The sequence below is a fragment of the Crocuta crocuta genome, unplaced genomic scaffold, assembly GCF_008692635.1.
Source record: "Crocuta crocuta isolate KB4526 unplaced genomic scaffold, BGI_CrCroc_1.0 scaffold70, whole genome shotgun sequence".
NCBI lineage: Eukaryota > Metazoa > Chordata > Mammalia > Carnivora > Hyaenidae > Crocuta > Crocuta crocuta.
In genome coordinates this window covers 2,658,901-2,679,070 of record NW_027528417.1, presented here as the reverse complement: position 1 = coordinate 2,679,070, position 20,170 = coordinate 2,658,901, and positions in this window count along the sequence as shown.

Genomic DNA, 20,170 nt, shown 5'->3' with positions numbered 1-20,170 from the left:
TATTTGTCAGTTGTGAAATAGGGAGCAAGACTTTTTCTCTCCACATGGGTATTCGATTTTCCAAGCATCACTATTGAACGTCATCTTTTCCCTCATTGTTCCTGAGTACTGCCATTGTCAAAATCAAGTGGTCGTATATTTGTAAGTCTATTTCTGTACAGTCATTCAGTTCATGGGCCGTGATATACCCGTAGATATAGATAGAAATAGAAATATAGATACAAGTTACAAAAATATATATTATTTGCTATCACGAGCATGCTTTTACTATTCTTTGTACCTATGTATAGAAGAGAATGTTCCTATCTCTGAATGTCTTCTTGAGGCTCTGATATCAATTTTGGGCAGGTCCAATACGAATATCTGGGAAATATTTCTTATATGCCTCCCCACTGAAAGAGTATCCATAAGATTGTTTTTTTGCTTCTTCCTTATCTACTTGGTAAAATTTACTAGTGAAACTACCTGAGCCAGGTATATTTTGTAGGAAGCAATGTTTCTTTTAATCACATATTAATTTTCTTTATAAGTCCCAGGGCTATTGCACTTTCTTTAAATTTTGTATTACTTTTAATAAGTTGCACTTTCCCAGGAATGACTTCATTTCATCTAATCTTTACTCACTATTTTCATGCTTTTCTTTGTCTTCTTGAATATAGATTCAAATCAGCATGATTGCTGATTTATAATAGCTGCCTTATGAATACTTATATTCTAATTCTGTAATCTTTATGTCATTTCTGGGTCTATTTCTAGGGATTGGTTTTTTCCCCTACTAGTAACGGGAACCTATTGCTAGTTTTTTTGTGCCTGGTGATGTGTGACTGGCTTTTGGATATTTGAAATTTTCTGTTTGGATGCTGGAATTTGTTGTATTTTCTAAATACAACTTTGCTTTGGCCACGTAGTCACTTAGGTTCAGTATATTCATTTCCGGGCTTCTTTCAAACTTTGTTATGATGAGTCCGGTTTTTATCTTAGGGCTAACATAACCCCACTGCTAAAGCAATAATCTTCTGAAGATCCTACCAAAGTCATGTATTACGACGATTTTCCACTTAGAGCATAATTGTCACAACTAAGGAAAAACATTGGTATATTACTAATAAGTAAACTCCACATTTCATTTGGAGTTCCAAAGTTTTTTACCCAATGCCCTTCTGCTATTCCCACTCAGGGCACCGCTTGTGTTTAGTCATTGTGTTTCCTTGGATTCCTCTAGACTGACAGTTTTTGATGGCCTTGAGAGTTTTAAAGAGTACTAGTCAGGCATTTTTTAGAATTCCTCTTATTTTGGGGTTGTCTGATGGTTTTCTCAAGGTTTCTTAATCCCCTAAGGGATTATGGATTTTGTGGGCTAAGAGAACAGAAGTAAACATCCATTCTCCTCTCACTGTATTAAGGATACATTCTGTTGCTGTGACTTAATCGCCCATGACATTAACCTTCATCAAAAGACCAAGATGGTATTTTCTGTGTTTCTCAGCATGAAGTGACTGTTTCACCTCCGTGCTTTTGGGAAGCAAGGCACCAAGCCCAGCCCACAGTTAAGGACAGAAGGCGTGCATAGAGCTGGAGGGTGTAGTACATATATAAATTGTTTGGAAATCTGCTTTTCGGATTCTTTCTCTTGTCTTTGCTATATGTACTGATTTTAAACACATTTTTTAACCACGTGTCTGATTATTTGTCATATAAATTGTCTTGGGTTTTATGTTGGTTTATTTGCATTGTTCCCGGTGTCTTGCTTCTTCCTGTGTGTTGTCATTTTATATTGCAAGCGCATTGTCCAAGGAGTTTTATCTGTGGTGGTCGTGTGCAGTCTGGCATATGAGACACTGTTTATGCTCCACTCTAGGGCCTCTCAGCTAAATTGCCACTGTGGTCATTGAGTCTCCCTGGGCTCCTCCTGATTTCACAAAGACACAACCCCGTGTCACATAGCCACATGTCTCACCCGTCCCTATCTTTTGCCTCTTGCCTAGGACATCCTCTTTGGTGTCAGGGTTTGGAAACTCAAAGACCCAGCTTAGCAAACGCTGGGGCATTGGGGACGTTTATGCCTAATGGGGTAAGTGATGAACGAAATATGGGAGCCAGGAGATGGAGCTGTCCCCTTTTGCTTCTTCTAAAGAGATGGATATAGTTCTGTGGTTCCTGTGAGATCAAGTAAGCAGCCACACCCATCAGCACCCTCCCATAATTCTCTAATTCTAGCTTGACACCCCTTGGACTCAGTCACTCCAAAGGAATGGTGGCCCATAAGTCCTTTGCCACTGGCTCTGCTTTCTGAGGAATACCTAAGATAAATGCCTCTGTTCCATCCTCCTGAGATATTACCAGCCTGGAACCACCTTTTGTCTCAATTTATTAGCCTGGGGATTTCTGGGCCATGCAGACATTGCAGCTTTCAAACTTAAACCCTTATGAGCAGAGAATTATGCTTGTCAAGTCTTAGCGGAGAGGCACCTGGGTGGCTCTGTTGGTTGGGTGTCCGACTCTTGATTTTGGCTCTGGTCATGATTCCAGGACTGTGGGATTGAGCCCCAACTTGGGCTCCAGGCTGAGCATGGAGCTTGCATGGGATTCTCTTTCTCCCTACCTCTGCCCCTCCCTACCACACCTCTTTCCAGATCTCTCTCTTTTTCTCTAAATAATAATAATAATAACAACAATAAGAATATTAAAGTCTTAGGGGATTTTTTTCTTTACTTTTGTTCAGAATTCACAGCAAAATAGAATGTTTCCCCCTTTCCTTTATCCCTGTGGTGCCATTAAAGAAAATCAAGTCTCAGGGGACCTGGGTGGCTCAGTCGGTTGGGCGGCCAACTGTGGTTCAGGTCATGATCTCTCAGTTCATGGGTTCAAGCCCCACGTTGGGCTCTGTGCTGACTGCCAGCTCAGAGCCTGGAGCCTACTTCAGATTCTGTGTCTCCCTCTCTCTCTGACCCTCCCCTGCTCACACTGTCTCTCTCTCTCTATCAGAAATAAATAAAACATTAAAAAATTAAAAAAAAACAAAATCAAGTTTCTCTTATTACTGATGTTGAAGCATTTTTGACATCCCATGTTTATATGGGGATCTTATTAGTATCTGCCCATGTCCTCTTCTCCTAACCATATAGGGTTGTTCAAACTCTGACTTAACCGACTGAGCCACCCAGGCGCCTTCTGTTACTGAAATTTCAATTACCCACCAAGTGGCAGAAACCTCAGTACCTACTCATGTCTGATTTCAGATTCTCCTTCATCCCTGCTCTCTCAATATTCCCCCTACATTTTTAGAACACTGCTGTACGTTAAAATCATGTTCTTATTTTTCATCCAAGTGTTTCCAGGTGGTTTTTATGAGTAGGACTTTCATGATATGGTCAGGAACAAAACCCTGACTATATGTAGTTCTGCCAATCTCAGTGGTCTTTGTTACCAATGACCACCAACCTGGAACGAAAAATTCAAGAGAACCATTTGCTACCATCAAATATATATCTTCCCTGAGAAATAACATGGAAATAGAAAAGACCAGAAAAACAGATACAGACCCAACAAAGATCATGGCAGTCTAACAACAGTGTAGGGACACTCATCCCTACATATTTCAGTCAGCGTGAGGATCACCCATGTCCTAGACCTAAATTATAATACATGTTCATAACATTGACATCAAGGGAATATAAAATCTTTAAAAATGTTCACCACACCAAAGAGGGTAATGCTATATAAAATATATTTAAAGATCTTTTTTCCCCCTGAGATAATTTTAAATATTATGTTATTTAAGAGAGTGGATACTAATAAGATAAAAAATTATAATCATTGCCAGTTATTGAGTTTCTAATGGGTGGCTGGTATTGGGCTCTGCATTTTATCTAGCTTTTAAAACGTTCTTGGGGCGCCTGGGTGACTCAGTCGGTTAAGTGTCTGACTTCAGCTCAGGTCATGATTTCACAGTTCGTGGGTTTGAAACCCCCGTCGAGCTCTGTGCTGACAGCTCAGAGCCTGGAGCCTGATTCAGATTCTGTGTCTCCCTCTCTGTCTGTCCTGCCCCACTCGTGCTCTGTCTCTGTCTCTCTCTCTCAAAAATAAATAAACGTTAAAATTTTTTTATTTACTTTTATTTAATTTTTTAAATTTATTTCTAGGAGAGAGAGAGAGAGAGAGAGACAGCGTGAGCAGGGGAGGGTCAGAGAGAGAGGGAGACACAGACTCTGAAACAGGCTCCAGGGTCTGAGCTGGCAGCCAGCACAGAGCCCGACGCGGGGCTCGAACCCACGAACCGCGAGATCACGACCTAAGCGAAAGTCGGACGCTTAACCGACTAAGCCACCCAGGCGCCCCTAAAATTTTTTAAAAAAATTAAAACGTCTTAATTCTCACAATAAACCTGTATGATCACTGTTACCAGCTTTCCTTTATAATAAGTACCTTAGAGTTACACAGCAAGTGGCCAAAACAGAATTAGAATTTCGATTTCACCATCTTGCTATCTTTTCCATCCAGACAAATTTCTTATCCTATAGACCTGTTCTAAGACTATGTCAGATAGCTAGCTAAGCCATTACAACACTCCTTTGCCTAGGAGACTCCTGACAGCTCGGAGGGGCATCATGTATTTGAGTTCTATCCTTTGACCCCTGTTTATGACTTTGCTCTAGCAGGTTCCCGGATGTTCAGACCTTCTATCTGGGAGAGCCTGTGATGGAAGTATTTTGGCACACATGCCAAATTTGTGGCATTGAAACCAGCGGGGAGAGCTAAAAGGGGACTGGATAGGGAGTAAAAAATGACAAAAACAGCAACAAACAGGAGGGCCAAGTTTTCAAATAGGATAATTCTGCCTGGACAGTTGACAAAGAACAAATGCTCCCTTGCTCCCCGTGGAAATGATAATTTTAAAAGGCAGGCTGGGGAGCTTTAGATAATTATTTAGTCCTTTTGAATATTTATGAGTTCCAGTGTGTTACATACATTTTAAAGACAGTTGACAACTGTAGCATACATCCTCTGGTTCTCTCTGCATGCTAAAAATAGCTTTTGTTTTTCCTTTTAATGTAAAAACAATACTTTCAGGTTGGTGTCCATGACATGAAAGACTGTAACATCCTGATTTCCTGCCATCATGGTAAAGAATGTTGTACGGAATTCTTCTTGTGAACTTTCAGATGAGGCATCAGGATCTGTCACTTCCGTTGGAGAGAGGCCACAGAGGCCACTCTTGATTAGTAGCGGGGACAGAGAATGAGGTTTGGAAGTCTGGAGGTTAGGGCTGCCAGTCTCTACCCATGGGGTGCTGGAAGGTTAAGGAATCAGTCCAGTCATAGCCTGGAGGAATAGACTTAGATTCGATTCAGAAATGAGAACCGAGCTTGGGATTAAAAAGGCAAAGCATGGGCAGGAAGAGTGTTTGGGGGTGTGGGGGGAGATAAAAAATAGGCTTCCAACAAGCAAGTTTTGGCTGGTGTTTCAAACTGAGCTCCTGTGTTTACTCTTCTTCCAGGAGGCAGGTGCAGGGGTGCAGATAAGTCAGGCTGGTTTAATGGGGCATCTGGGTACCTCTTCTGTGTCTCAGAGGTAGAAAGTTGTCATGGAAACTGTCAGTGCCCCTTCCAGATCCACTTCCCCAGAAGGTATGCCCTTTCCCCAGCTCCTGAGAGCACTTCCTTTTAGCATTCCACAGACCCTCCTTTCTCTAGAGAATTGCCCTTGGCCTTAAAGAAGCCACCTTACTTGACACTTCCTCCTCTGAGTCAGAATTTGATGAGTGACTTACTGACATAGAGTAAAAAATGGCAGCCCCTTTATCTCAATGGGACACTGATGGCCCAGTGTCGGCTGCCGAGACCCCCGTGGGATCAGGCTGAAGCTCATCTTCTGCTGAGACCATATTTTTGCTCAACTCTTCACCTGCCCCATTGTGTTGCCTTTATCTCTTCACATATTTCATCGAAGTTCACCCCTTTAATCAACTGTTTGATGAGAATCTCCAATTCAGTCTCCTCTAGGGAACCCAATGAAGCCAGAAGAATAAGGGGTGCACTTGCTATGCTGTCCGAATGGGGGAGCTGCATCTCTAACAAGGAGAATGGTGTCTCTCATCCTCTCCTACACAAAGTGCAGTCAATTACTTTGATGTGAGCTCAGGACTGATTGGGTCACCCCAAATACAGCAAGAGCATATAAACGGCCATTCTCCAAGCTTAGAATGTTCTTCTCCTCTTGAACACTGCCCATGCTTTGGGACTCTGTCCTGATGTTCTTCTCTTGGAAAATGTTCCCTGCGTGTCCTGCCTCTGTAAGTCCTACGTGGATCTTATTTTTCCTTCACATGGGCTTCCGTGGTGGTTTGTGTGACTCTGTGTTCCTGATATATCACCATGTATGATGAAGTCGGCTCTAACTTTTATTGAGTGCCCCATCAATGCCTTAGCTGGCTTTGTCTAGAGGGGATGAGGCAAGGCAATGTTATATACTTGAGGTCCTTGCCTCCGAGGGTAGCGATTTCTTTGCCCTTCCTCTTACCTCCTAAGAGAGCTACACTCTCCACTCACCACCTATTCCAGTGCTTGCTGGTGATGGGAATGCCCCGGGCTCAACAGCTATGACGCTAGGTCCGTCTGGAAGAGGTGTCTCCAAAACTCTGTCGCACGCACAGTGGGTGTAGTGATAAAAGGACCCTGAGATTATGGGAAGCCAACATCCACCCATCAGGACTGATGAAGGATAGCTCCATGCCATCCTCATGAGCTCTAAGCATCTTTGCTAAATTCTGGGCTGAGGCATATAGACAAGCCCTACAAACAAACGAGGCTGTTATCTCATCACAGAGCTGGTTATAGAACTTCTAAGGTGCCAGGTTGTCTTGGTAACACCCTGTGGGGAAGTTTTTAGGCCCAAGGAGGCCTGAGCCATAGGGTGATGTGCTGTACTGAGCTGGATGAAAACATTTGCCAAGGCAGAGCTGGTCCCACATATGGGGGGTTTTGGAGCCCCACTCCAGACACAGGGAGCACACTTCCTTGAGTACCATTGTGCCTTGAGCCAGTGCACCCATACTGGAAGGCACGTAGGAGCGAAAGCACATGGCCAGGGCGTGGGGTGTTCACATTCAAGAGGAGGGAGCCCTGGCTGGTGAGCTGAACCAAGACCTGGGTACCTTGGTCTGCTGTATTGAGTAGTGGAGGAAGCTTCTAGAAGAAGGGATGCCATAAACCTGGCTCTAAGGAGCTTCCTTGACCCATAGGTTGGAGGTCCTGAACTTGTAGCTGATCCCTTCTCCCTTCTAGGCCTGGATCTTCAGTCTAAGAAGCCTTTGTCCCAAGGTGGCGATGGGGGACGTATCAGAAGTCTGGCCGATGCACCAGATGTGATGGGCTCACCCCGGGAACACCTCCTCCAATGGGGGATAGTACCTGTGAGCGAGTGTAGATGCCAACAGATCTGGGAAAACCCACCGACAAGGAGAGTGTGGGCTACACGTGATGAGATGGCCACACTCAGCCTTAGCGAGATGGTGGTTCAGAGCCAGGCTCCCTGCAACTGATCCAAAACCCGGGAGAAGAAAAAGAGTCTGAGGAGGCTCCGAAAGGGATCCCCAATGGAAAACCCTTCACGCACTTTGGAAACAAGGACAAAAAGTTTGTCATAGTTTCAACACGGTGTGTGTGAACACTGAGATATTGCTTCTGTGTCCAGGCAGGAAGGAGACATCGCGTCCTAAGGACACAGCTCTGTGTCTTTCAGACCCTGGCTCTTGGCCAGAGACCCATGCAGTGAAGTTGTTCAGGCACAGCCAACAGTGGAGAGATTAGAACCCTCAGCTTCTAGGGCTTCTAACTGCCACAGGAAGTGGCAGGGGCAGCTGCCGTGTGGGGACCTGAACACGGAGCTCATTCCCTGGAAGGCTCAGCCCTTCTCAAAGCCTGAGTCTCCATCAGCCACGGGCCTCTGTAACCGCGGGAAGAAGATGAGATCTGGCAGCAGAAGACTTGGGTGTGACAACTTATTAGTTGTCAGGGTTTAAGCAGATAACAGGAGCCTCCCCATCTGCTGAAAGGGGACAAGAACACCCACATTTCAGGGCTGCAGTGAACAACAAAGGAGATCATGTATGGCAATGGACTTAGCATTCCACCAGCTACACATTAAAAATGTGCAACTGTTTAATGAGCATCTATTATCTACTGCATTCTCTTTTAAGCTAGTCATAGTGCTACAAGGATGAATAGTATAGAGTTTTTGCAGATGCCTCACAATCCCTTTGAGGAGAGGTGGCCCTCCCATGACTATAGGTGATCAGGTCACAGGCAGATTAGGAAATATTGCAAGATATTTAAGGCTCCGCAAAAGGGAATCTCAGGCAGGCCTTGGGGACAGAGGCCCAGTTCTATTGCTCAAGTTTGTGGAATCAGGATTAAATGAGGTCCACGTAAGACCAAGTCTGGCCTTCGCCCTCCTTCAGGGACACACAGCTTATGCAGCGGTGAGGCCAGGACTATAGTCAGGTGTTTTCACTGCCAACACAGAGGTATTTTCACTACATACTTTTTTATTTCTTTTGGTTTTGTTTTTCCATCAACATTAAAGCAAGTAATTTCAATTTCAGAGTCTAAAAGAAAACACTGGGGTTGACCCTTTGGGAACATACTATTCGACCAATACTTTTCTCCCAGAACATCATAAAAGACTTTTTACAACCCTAATTAGAGTTGTTTTATTGCAGCCTAATGCCAAAGCACAGATTCCTATCACATTTTTACTTTATGATCTAGAAACAAAGTCTACTGATGCTTGGATAGGTTGAAACTCCAGTTCCTTCTCTCCCAAGAGAGAACAATAATGTTGCATCTGAAAAGCCACCTCCCCGGTTTGGGAAAAGGTGATTTTTCATATCACCCTTCAGGCAGCTGAAACAGCTGAATAGTGGAATAAACATCCCAGGTCCTCCTTTGGAAGCTGGGGCCTGCCCCCAGGGACATGGGCCCTACGGTGTCATCTAGGGCCACAGATTGCTTCTGGAAGACTCACGGTGGTGGGTTCAAAGCAAATCCTTGTCGTGGCTGATTCTACTTGGAGGATTGTCCAGGTTGACTGACCGGTCAGGGTTGTCTCCCCAGAACACGAAATGGACCGTCTCCTTCATGCCCTTACAGTTTCCCCTAAAGAGCTTCTGGGGAACCCAGAAAGAAGTGGCAGTGGATTAAAGCAAGAATAAGAATGACATTTAAAACTGATCCAAAAAATGCAGCCAATTGCAAGGCTGCCTGACACTCTGACACTCACTATTGTCATTTAAGTGGTATCTCTTGCTTATGTTAATTAAAAAAATAAACACCTCTCTGTGGTGTCACATAGGGTTACAGCAAATGCACGATAGGGAACATGATCCATTTGCCTCACTGCACGTCCCTACTCCTGAACCAAACCATTTGGAAAAACTATTTAGTTTAGCTCAGGGCGGCTTTATCGGTTGCTGATTCTAACCTCCAATGCCAACATTTATTAAGCTTCCACTCCGGGCTGGAGTGTGGAAATGTGGGGAAAGAGATAACTCTTCCCTTTCTTGGAGCTCTTGCAACTTAACTAGAAATTTTTATGATATGGACCTAGTGAGTCTTTTACATGTATTCATCCACTCAGCAAATATTGATGAAGGACCCAAATTCTAGAAGGTGTGTTGGGATGCAGGAGGGATCCGTACTGAACCTAAAACAGACATTCGCTGTCCACTTTCTAATGAAGGAAGTGATGGTAAAGAAGTAAAAAAGTAAGGCACGTAGTAGTAAAATGATAGAAGCCAGTAAGTGATCTGAAGAAGAAAGAAGTGAGAGAAGGCAGAGTACTCAAGCTGGGGTTGGGAGTATTAGTCTGTGTCGTGTGGTCAAGGAAGGCTTGGTTGAAAGACATGTAAGAAATCAAAAGATCAACAAGGAAGAAGTCATGTGGCTCTGAGAGAAAAGGTGTTTTAGGCAGAGGAAACAAGTTGAAAGGGAGACTGCGCTTCATTACAGGAGTCAGGGACCAGCAAGCTGGTGAGGTGAAGGAGAGAGAGGGAGGAGAGGAGCTTATGGAGGGAAGGCTATAAAGGAAGCAGCTTGCAGTGCCCGTTGGAGCTCTGCCATTATTCTGAATGATTTGGAAAGAATGGAGAGTTGGGCAGGTACAGCCCTAAGAGTGACAGACTTGAATCTAAGAAAACACACTCTGGGTCCTTTGTGGGGAGTAAATGGTAGGGTGTTAGATAAGCAGAGAGACCAGATAAGAAACTGCTGGAGTAACCCAGGCAAGAGTTGCTGGTGCCTAGGAACAGGGGGATAACAAGAGAAGATGCTAGAATTTTGGATGTATATTAAAGATAGAGAAATAGGATTCATCGATGGCTTTGCTTTAGTGTGTGAGCTAAATGGAAGGATTGAGCATGACTCAAAGGTTTGGAGGCACGAACACATGGACATAAATACTTGCCACTTACTGAGCCAGAGAAACCTGTGACCGAAGCAGGTGTGGGAGCGAACTTATGAATTTGGCTGCTGACAGGATGAGTTTCAGATGTCCTATGCTGATCTGGGTTCAGGAGAAAGATTGGTGGCTTAGATGTAAATTTGGGGGAGCATAGACATACAAGCGCTTGGTTTCGTTTGTCGCAAAGAGATGAACTTGCCCACTGGGTGGGTTAGTGGAGTGGAGAACAGGTCGTTGGTGGGTGCAGGGATACGGCTAGATTTAGAACCTGGGAACACAGGAATGAAGTAGCAAAGGAGACAGGGAAGAAGAGGTTAGGAAGCCAGGGGCCAAGGCAGGAGAGAAGGTGAAGTCACAGAAATAAAGAAAATGTTTCACCCAGGGAGAGAATAACTGAGAGCTGTGTGTGTGCCTCATGCATGCTCCAAACTAGGAACTGATTGTATATTTCACAGGAGTTCATAGGACGGAGTTATTCTTAAGGTTGGAATGGGAGCTGTAGAGAGGCTCTGATTTAGGATGGAGCTGTGACTGGTAGAGAGAGAAAGGCATTTTAAATGAGAGATACCCCAAATTAGCAAAGGCTGGAAAATACATACCATGTGCCAAATTTCTTGGAAATTTACATATGACTTCAATGCGTATAAATATATAATCTTCTTAAGAAGAAGAGCAGTAGGTACTATTATTGTTCCTCGTTACAGATAAGTGCTTGGGATTACACAAATGATATGTATTGGGTCATACGGTTTCAGAGAGCATCTTCTAAATGCCTTCATCCTGCTACTCTGAAGAAAAGGCAACTAGATTGATTAACTGTGAATTTTACTTTTTACAAGAGCAAGTGAAGTTCAAAAGCAAGGTTGGGGCCATATCACATGGTGTGGGTGGCTCTCAATGGGTTTGGATTTCATTCTCTGGGCACAAGGGGGGCATTCATGTTTCTAAATGCTACAATTTTGAGTGACTTTACCTCATTTTCTAAGGGACGCATGACCATTTAATAGCCAAAGACAAAGTTTTGAACTTGAAACATTCCCATACATCCTATGAGTGTAGAAACCGACACTGGGCATTTCAATAAGTTCTCTAAAGTCATACAGCTAGCTGCAGGGGCGTCAACAAGGCAGGACCCGAGTCTCTGCCCCTCAATCTCACACCTTCACCAGTGGAACTTAATGACTGGACTGTAACTAACTTTAAATTGGCCAGGCTACAGTGGCTTGGGTTGAGTTTCCATCTTTCATTTTATTGACTTTGATAGTTTATTTCATTGTGCCGTATTTCAGTGTAAGTTCATAAAATAAATGTAATAGGTACTTCATGTCAATTTGCAGTGCTAGGCCTAAAACCTTTAAGAACCAAGGTAGCCCAGGGAATCTCACCTGTAAAATGTTTCATGGGTACATGGCTGTGTTCTGCTCACATTCTCTCTGATCCAGACACACCAGTGCAAATTCAAATAGCGATCCCTGTGGTTTTTTTGTTGGGGAGGGCTTTCCTAGGATTTCCAAAACCTGCTTTGTCCATGTTCCTGGTAGGTGAAAGAGGCCTGGAATCTTCCAAGGGCAGCCTTTAGGCAATGACTGCTGGTTGTGGGGTATAAATACCAAGGCTCCCTCACTCCTTGGCCACTATAGTTAAGTTCCCCACATGATTCACTGTGGGAACTGATTTAACAAAACACCCTTTACAGATTTTCCTCATTTCCTCATCTCCCTACTGGTATTACCTTCGTTTCCTAAGTAAACTTTTTCACAGTTGTGGTCTCACTAATTGTTTCTAGAAGAACCCAAATGAAGACAGTACATGCAACTTAAATGGAAGGTAGGCCATCTCCATTGCCCTTTTATACAAATAGAAGTTCTGTGTTTTGCTGCTGATTGCAGCCTTACCCAGTGCAGTGGTGAAGAATGTGCCAGCTTTAATTTTGAATTTGCATTTCCTGTCACCCAGAAGATGAATGCGGGCTCTGCCTTTCCTGCACACCTTGAGGAAGAGTCACTGATTTGTGTCCCTTTGTCACCTCATTTCAGCAGCAGGGGCTCAGGTCACTGGGCCTGATGGGGACATGACAATTGCTGGCAGGAGACCGCGATGCAATTTCACATTATTCCTTCTTAAGAAGAGAACACACTAGAATAAGCAAGGCAATTGTTTCCGGGTTTAATTAAATTAAAGGGCATTTGTCCAAGCTCTTGAAGCCACTCTCTGAGAGTTAATAACAGTAAGCTGGACAAAAGGGCCCCCAATTTGCTGTGCTCCCCTCTTCTAGTCATTTTCCTTTTTATAGATGGATCCTCATATCAACATGAAACACCACTGTAAAAGTCCTCACTGGGAGAAGGGGATGAACAGATTCCTAAGACATTGATTACATGAAGACGTTTTATGAGCAGTCATTTGAGCTCTGATGATTAAACAGGTGCATGACTCAGAAATGAAGTTCTGAGGAAGGGAAGCCATGTTTTTTATATCACGCACAGCTTCAGATTCTTTCATGTACATTGTACGATGTAATTACCCTTAAAGTTACTAATGCCCAAATGAAGTTCAGAGAAGTTGAGTGACTTGCCCAAAGCAACATGTTATTTAATGGTGGGGCTTCTAAATAGAAGCCTCTCTGATTCAAGGCCACAGTTTTACAACATGATCCTGCCTGGAGATCCTGCAAGGAGAGGGTGAAGAGAAGAAATGTCCCAGTATGAATTTTTCCCTACATTCCAGAAAGTGAAGCAATGCTGAGACAAGTTCACAAGGAGACTTTGAGCCAAATGAAAAGGAGTGAAGTGTTTATTTATGTATTTCAGACTCAGGTTGGATTCAGTAGAAACAAATGTCTTTTTCTAATATACATTTATTTATTTCTGGGAGAGAGAGAGAGAGAGAGAGAAAGAGAGAGAGAGAGACAGAGCATGAACAGGGGAAGGGCAGAGAGAGAGGGAGACAAAGAATCTGAAGCAGTTTCCAGGCTCTGAGCTAGTGGTCAGCACAGAGCCTGACATGGAGCTCAGAACCACAAACCGTGAGATCATGACCTGAGCCAAGCCGTTTGCTCAACGGACTGAGCCACCCGGGCAACCAGAAATGAATGTCTTAAAAATGAACTTCAAGTAGCTATCAAAGATTGTATCTCCGGCATGCAGCTAAGAGTGATGCAGGTCAAAAGACATACGTGACCAGAATCCGAGGAAAATGATGATGGTATCAGACCTGGTGTCTCCAAAGAGCAAAAAGTCCCACTGCTTTCTGGACACACAGGTCAGTCCCTGTTGTCCTGGCCATGCAGCTCCAAGGGAAGCTTGTTCTCAAAAACCAGAGCCCAGGGAACCTGCTTAGTTAGCCTCTGTAATAGACACTTTCTGCTGTGTAAGAAACAATCAGAAAACTTAAATGCTTAAAACAACTGGTATTTATTTAGCTCAAAAATCTGTGGATCACTTGGTTGATTCTTGAGGACTAGGTTGGGTTGGTGGATATTTATTGGGATCCCTCAAGTGTTTGTCATCCCCTAGCTCACCTGGGCTGGTGACGGACTAATCACTCTCATGTCTGGCAACTGGCTGGCTCTTGTCCAGGTTGACAGATATGACTGTCCCTTGTGTCACTCATATTCAGCAGGTTAGTCCAGGCTACTTCTTCTGAGAGAGATAAGGTACCAGGAATAGCCAAAAAGGGGATATCTCAATGGATAGGTTTCCCCCAATGATAACATCATATCAAACTGGAGTACAGTATTACAATCAGGATATCGACATGGATGCAAAGAAGACACAATCTAATCACCTACAGGATTCCTCTTACCTCTCTTTTAGAGCCACGTCCACTTCTCTCCTGCCCCCCACCTCTTTCTTAGCTTATGAGAAACACTACTCTGCTTTCCAGTTCTCTTTTGTCTATAATGTTGTCATTTCAAGGTCATATCAATGGAATCACAGAGTCTATAACCTTTGATTGAGATTTATGCCGGTTGTTGCTTGTATCAAGAGATATTTCCTTTTAGCTTCTGAGTGGCATTTATGATATTGCCGTTGGTTTCACCATTTACCCATGGAAAGACCGCTGTGTTGCTTCCAGGTTTGGTATATTTTGAATGAGGCTACTATAAACATTTGTGCACAGGTGTTATGTGGACATAGTTTTCATTTCTCTGGCACGTATGATGGGGAGTGTAGTTGCTGAGCCTTATGGTATTTGAACTTGGTTTTTATTTTATTTATTTATTTTAAAGTGTTTATTTATTTATTTTTGAGAGAGGGAGAGACAGCGAGAGGGAGAGAGAGAATCCCCAGCAGGCACCATGCTGTCATGTCAGCACAGAGCCCCACACTGGGCTTGATCCCATGAACCATGAGACCATGACCTGAGCCGAAATCAAGAGTCCGACGCTCAACTGACTGAACCACCCATGAGCCCCTGCCCATTTGGTTTTTAAAGAACATTTCAAAATGTTTTCCAGAGTTGGTGTATTATTTTACCTTCCACCCCACAGTGAGTGTGCTCCAGTTTCTACACAGCCTCATCTGCATGTAGTGTTGTCTGAGAGATCTGTCATGATCTGTTATTTCGGGATTAATTTGCATTTCCCTAATGGCTAATGATGTTGAAACATCTTTTCATGTGCTTGTTTTGCATTTACATATCTTCTTTGGTGAAATGTTTCTTCATGTCTTATGTCAATATTCTAATTGGATTTTTTTTAACTTGTTGAGTTTTAAGAGTTCTTTATATAGTCTTCATACTAGTCATCGTCAGTTGCCCGGTTTGCAAGTGTATTCTCTGAGTCTGCAGCTTCTCTTTGCATCCTCTTCATGGTGTCTTTCCTAAAGCAAAACTTTTTAATTTTGACGAAGCCTAGTTTTTCAATTTAAAAAATGTGTCATGCTTTTGGTGTCATTGCCAAGAACTCTTCACCACTGGTAGGCCCTGAAGACTCTCTTCTGTGTGTTTCTTTCTAGATTGTCTCCTAAAAGTGTTATCATTTTAAGATTAATTTGAATTAGTTCTTTATAATTAAAAAAAATTTTTTAAGTTTGTGTGTGAGGGAGAGAGACAGAGACAGAGACAAAGACAGAGCGTGAGTGGAGGAGGGCAGAGAGAAAAAGGAAGACACAGAATACGAAGCAGGCTCCAGGCTCTGCGGGGCTCAAACTCATGAACCATGAGGTCATGACCTGAGCCAAAGTCAGGCACCTAACCAACTCAGCCACTCAGGCACCCCCTGAGTTAGTTTTTGTATCGGTTGTGAGATGTGGGTCAAAGTTCATGGTTTAGTTTTGATAGATCAATTGTTTATTTATTTTTGTCTATGGATATCCAGTCACATTAGCACTGTTTGTTGAAGAGATTATTCTTCCTACATTGAACGATTTTGCACTTTTTAAAACAGGGGTTTTTTTAATGTTGATTTATTTTTGAGAGAGAGAGATACAGAGCATGAACGGGGAGGGGCAGAGAGAGAGGGAGACACAGAATCCGAAACCGGCTCCAGGCTCTGAAGAGTCAGCACAGAGCCCGACATGGGGCTTGAACCCACAAACCATGAGATCATGACCTGAGTGGAAGTCAGACGCTTAACTGACTGAACCACCCGGGCACGCCTGCACTTTTCTTTTTTTTTAATCTATTGGTCATACTTCTACTGGGCTATTTCCAAAATTTCAGTTTTATTTCACTGATACATATGTCTATCCCTTTGTGAATACCACATAGTATTGATTACTGTAGCTGTATAATAAGTCTTGAAGTCAGATAAAATAAGTCCTCTAATTTTATTATTTTTTTTTCAGAGTTCTCTTAAGGTTTGTATTTTGTTATAATATGTATAAATTTACCACAATTCTTACTGGGATTTTGACTGTAACTGTGTTAAAACTGTTTAAGAATTTGGGGAAAATTAACCTTTTTACTTTGTTGAGACTTCCAATCTGTAAACACTGTATGACTTCATTTATTTGCATCATCTTTGTTTTCTTTTATTAGCTCTTTATAACTTGAAGCATATAACTCCTATGCATGTTTCATTAGATTTATACTGAAGTAATTGATTTTATGAGAAATTATAAGTGGTACTGTGGTTTTAAGTTCAGTCCAAGTGTTCGTTCCTAGTATATAGAAATGCAATTGATTTATGAACATTTATCTTCTGTTTTTTTGCTGACTTCATTGAACTAGTTCTAGGAGGCTTTTTTTAAAATAGATCCTTTGCAGTTTCCTATGTAGATAAGCGTGTTATCTGCAAATATGGACCATTTTATTTCTTCCTTTCTCATTTATCTTTCATTTTCTTTTCTTGCCTTATTGTACTGGTTAAAACATCTACAACTATGGTGTATAAATGCGGTGGGAGCAGACATCCTTGTCTTGTTCTCAGTCTTTGGGCGGGGAGTGCAGTGGGTGTAAACATTCAGTCTTTCACCATTAAACATAATGTTGTATTGTTTGGACATTTTTTCATCAAGGGGAGGACAGTCTTCTTTGTTCTTAATGTTCTGTGCTTTTTTATTGTGAATTAGTGTTGACTTTTTGTCAGATGCTTTTTGTCTTTATCAACTTATAGTACCATGTGGTCTTTCTTCTTTCTCTTTCTTTCTCTGTCTGCTAATATGGTTATTTCATTCAATGATTTTTGAATAATGACACAGCCTTTTATCATGTCGTAATTTACCTCATGTAGTAATGGTGTACACTTTGTAAAATATATTTCTGAATTCTATTTATTAATATTTGATGAAAGATTTGTGTGTCTATATTCACAAGGGAAGTTGATTTATAATTTCTTTTTATATGTTTTTGTTTTATTTTGGTCTTAGAGTAACACTACTTTCATAAAATGAAATGGGAATCACTTTATTCTTGTTTATTTCCTTTAAAAGTTTGAGGAGGACTGGGGTTGATTTTTAGGTAAGTGTTTGGTAGAATTCTTCAGTGAGAGCATCTGGGTTGAAATCAAACAACTCAGTCTAAAAATGGGCAAAATATATGAACAGGCATCTTACCAAAGACGATGTACAGATTACAAATAAGCCTAAGAAAAAGTGTTCAATATCATACGTCATTAGGAAATTGCAAGTGAAAACAATGAGATAACCAAGCACACCTATTACAATGGCTAAAATCACACACACTGACAACATCAAATGGAGCCATAAGAACTCTCACTGCTTGCTGATGGGAATGCACAATGGTATAGCTTCCTTAGAAGGTAGTTGGGTAGTTCCTTACAAAAACAGACACGCTCTTTCCATAGGATTCAACGATCACACTCCTACTTTTACACAAATGAGTTCAAAGTGATATGTCTCTGCAAAGCCTTGCACGTGAGTGTTTTCAGCAGCATTATTCATAATTGACAAATCTTGAACAATGGAATATTGTTCAGTGCTGAAAACAAACAAGTTATCAAGTCATGGGAAGACATGGAGAATCTTTAAGTGCATTTTGCTAAGTAAAAGAAGCCATTTTGAAATGGTTACCCACTATATGATTCCAACTATATGATACTTGGGAAAAAGCAAAACTATTGAGAAGGTAAAAAGGCAAGTGGTTGCCAGGGCTTCAGAAAGTGGAGGTAGGGGTGAAAAGGATGAATAGGTAGATAGCACAGGGGATTTTAAAGACAATGAGTTGTTCTGAATACTATCATGGTGGATACTTGTCATTATACAATTGTCAAGCCCTACTGAGAACTTTAGCTAATAATATGTCAATATTTGGTCATCAACCATAACAAATGTATGAAACTAATGCAAAATGTCAATAGTAGGGGAAACTTTGTGTGTAGAAGTTGCTATAGGGAGGAGCAGGGGTAAAAAGGGGCTTATGGGAATTTTGCAATTCCTGATCAATTTTTATGTAAACCTAAAAGTGCTATAAAAAATAAAGTGCATGCATGTTTAAAAATACTTAACACCTGAAAAAAAAAACACATTGAGGTCTGTAGATTTCTTTTTGGGGGGAGTTTATAAGTTACACAGTCAGGTTTTACCTTCATAATTTCCTTCCTTCTGCTTGCTTTGTGTTTATTTTGCTTTTCCTTTTCTATGGTCTTAGAGCAGGATCTTATTATTATTTTTAAATTTGTGACTTCCCCTCTTTTATTGCTGTAAATTTGGTTCTCAGAACTGGCTTATCTGTGTCTCACGAGTTTTGATATGGTGCATTTTCATTTCATTCAATTTCATGCATTTGTAAAATTTCTCCCAAGACTTCTGTTCTTGTTGTTTAGTTTCTAAGTGAAGATTTACTCATTATCTTTCTGTTACCGATTTCTAGCTTGATTATTCCCTTGTGATTAGATGGCATAGTCTGTATGATTTAAGTGTTCTAAATTTTGTTAGGATTGTTTGATGGGTCTATATCTTGTATACATGTTGTTCTATGTTTTATGTGAACTTCAAAGAAAGGGGAATTCTGCTGTTACTGGGTAGAGTATACATGCATTTAGATTTTGTTGTTTGATTATGCTGTTGAATTCTTCTATATGCTTGCTGATTTTCTGTCTAGTTCTATAAATTGTTGAGAGAGGGATGGAAGGCTCCAACTATAACACAGATTTATCTGTTTCTCCTTTTTTATTAGTTTTTGCCTCATGTATTTTGAAGCTTTGTTTAGTGTATACATACCTAGGCTTTCTGTGTCTTCTTGAGGATTTATCCTTTTATCATTATATGACTTTTGTCTGGTGATTTTCTTTTCTCTGAATTCTACCGTTTTCAATATTAATAGAATATTCTTGCTTTCTTTTGATTAAAGTTCACATGAAATATTTTTCCCAGTGTTATAATTTTAATTGGCATGTATTATTTTGGTCAAAGTGAGTTTTTCTTGACAGTATACAGTTGAGTTATATTTTTATTCCAGCCTGTCAATCTTTGTCTTTTAATTGGCTTTTGAGACCGTTTGCATTTAACTTAATTATTGATATCTAGTGCTTAAGTTTGCCTACATTTTTTTCTACTTTCTTTTTTTCCTGGTTTTCTCTGGGCAGCACAGACATTTTTATAATTCTAATATGATTCATCTACAGTGTTTTAGAGTATGTCTTTTTAAAGATTTTTTGTGTTTGCTCTAGATATTATATTTATATAATTTATACTGATGTTATCACTTGACCAGTTTTAGTAAAATGTAGAAATGTTACTTCCCTTTATATCTCTATAACCTCCTTCATTTATAATATCTTTTTCTCATATAGTTATCTACATCCATTTAGAATCACATCAGGCATTGTTATAGTTTTATTTCAATCATCATAATTTAAAGAAGTGAAGGAAAGAAGAAATGTCTATTGCATTTATTTGTATTTTNCACAGAGCCCGACGCGGGGCTCGGACCCACGAACCGCGAGATCATGACCTAAGTGAAAGCCGGACGCTTAACCGACTAAGCCACCCAGGCGCCCCTTAAGGTTTTTTTTTTTTTTTTATTCCTTTCCCTTTAAAGACATCTCTTTAGGGGCGCATGGGTGGCTCAGTTGGTTAAGCGTCTGACTCTTGATTTCTGCTCAGGTCATGATCTCAGGGTCTGTGAGGTCGAGCAAATGTTGAGCTCTGCACTGAGGTGCAGAGACTGCTTGGGATTATCTTTCTTTCTCTCTCTCTCATCCTCTCCCCCCTCCCCAAATAAATAAATAAACTTAAATAAAAAGAAACTTAAAAAAATTTTTTAAATGCTTATTTATTTTTGAAGGAGAAAAAGACAGAGCGCCAGT